Genomic DNA, 1790 nt, shown 5'->3' on the forward strand with positions numbered 1-1790 from the left:
GTTATGTCTGCATCCTTTAGGCTATAAATTTACACAGAATTACCATTTTTTATGCTGAATATAACTATTCTTTTTATTTTGATTCCGTTGACGGCAATTTTCACTATCTTAATCGCTTATTTTCCTACGAATTTTTAACAAAAACTGAAATACAAGCAAAAACTAAATAAAAAAATAATTTTTTAATATGTTAATCAACGATAGAGCTGACGCTTGTAGCGCGCCAAGAATATTTTTTCCGTATTCCTGAGAAAATTTTGAAGGAGTAAGCAAATTTTCAGCAAAGAGTCTAAAGTTGTCACTAGAATTAATTAGTTTTAGGCTGTGGGCACCGAACTAAATATGATAACTCTAGAAACTCACATTTTCAAACTTATTTGGTTATATTATGATTATTAATTGAAAAAATTTTATATTACATTATAACTATCCATTCTTTTTAACTATGTACATTTATATTACCTGAGTTTTAACTAGAAACATTTTCATCAAAAAAAGGTGCAACTTCGCATTAAATACAATGTTTTATAGTGCGTAACTATCCAATGAATGGAACCAATATGGCAGACGAGTATACCTCCTTCTTATAGAGCTCTATAAAAAGGGACGGGTAATGTTTTTGAGAGGTAGAACCAGACCACGTTTTGCCACTGGGCAACTCAAAGTCAAGGTTCATGTCAATCCAAATTATCTCTGCTTTTTTTTAATTTAATGCACATTCCTATTTACCAATTTTTTTACGCTCCATTTGCTTCAGGTTAAGTTTTTGCTCCTATCTGTATGTCTTTGTAGTTAAAATCTATCAGTTTACTGTACCAATAATTCATTTTCAATGTGAATTATGTTTTAATGTTATTTTAGTTCTACTCTATTTCAACTAATGTGTATTTAATTCTAACGTTATAATTACTCCAACCATTTTCCAACAATAAACATTTGTATGACGCGTGTTTAACATGCTGCATAATTTAGAAATAGATGCCAAATTAAATATTCTTCAATCTTTAAACTCATTGTGAAATAGAATTAAATAGTAATTCACCGCTTTTAAACTTATTAAAGTTTCACCTCTACTCCTATTGCCGACATACCTACACTGTGCGTTTTCAGGGCAGCGTTTCAGTGAAACAGGTTCCACCAAGCTTCTCCACTGTAAAAAATGTATAGTCGGGATGCTGTATCGATCTGTTTCTCTTAACTATACAATTTCAGAAGTACAGTGGAGACGCTAGTGGAACCGATCTTCCTAAAACTAACTTGCAGTAAACACAACTGCACAGTATAGACTGGCAGTTATGTTTAGCTTTTACATATAAGTGACCATCTACACAAAACAGTCATTAGTGTAAAACTCAACCAAAGAAGTGAAGCTCAACTAAACTTCACAAAGATAAAGTGTGTCATTTTTAAATAGTTTGAGAAGTTTATCGAAACAAATTAGATAAATAACTATATTAATTTAACCTTAGGTAATTACCTGCTACGGAGGATTGAAAATTCTTGTNTGACCTTTTCTGTGGTCCATTACTCGCGGCACAGGTGGTACACTTCTTACACTAATTCTTGACATCTTCCTCACAGTTCACCCAATAAAATCGCTCTCGAACTTTCCCAAGCGTTTTACTCCAAAATGACCACCAGATGATCCATCATGAAGTTACTGGAACACCTCTCTAACCTTGTTTGGAGGAATAACCAGTTGCTTCCTATTTTCCCCTCCATCGGGACTTTTAGCAACACGCTTCAGGATGCCATCCTCCAAAATCATTGAGTCCCACTGAGCCCATAAC

The 1790-nt window shown here is 33.4% G+C and overlaps 1 protein-coding gene across 1 annotated transcript in view; it reads right to left on the reverse strand.

The window, feature by feature from the left end:
* The window catches only part of LOC108740255 (SWI/SNF-related matrix-associated actin-dependent regulator of chromatin subfamily A containing DEAD/H box 1 homolog), a 30791-nt gene extending 29283 nt beyond the window's left edge, over window positions 1–1508 (reverse strand). Inside the window, exon 1 of the mRNA XM_025980293.1 lies at window positions 1478–1508. The gene's annotated coding sequence lies outside the window, so the exon portion shown is untranslated. The remainder of the gene's footprint in view (window positions 1–1477) is intronic.
* Window positions 1509–1790: the final 282 nt, after the last annotated feature.

The sequence above is a fragment of the Agrilus planipennis genome, unplaced genomic scaffold, assembly GCF_000699045.2.
Source record: "Agrilus planipennis isolate EAB-ADULT unplaced genomic scaffold, Apla_2.0 scaffold247, whole genome shotgun sequence".
NCBI classification, from domain to species: Eukaryota; Metazoa; Arthropoda; class Insecta; order Coleoptera; family Buprestidae; genus Agrilus; species Agrilus planipennis.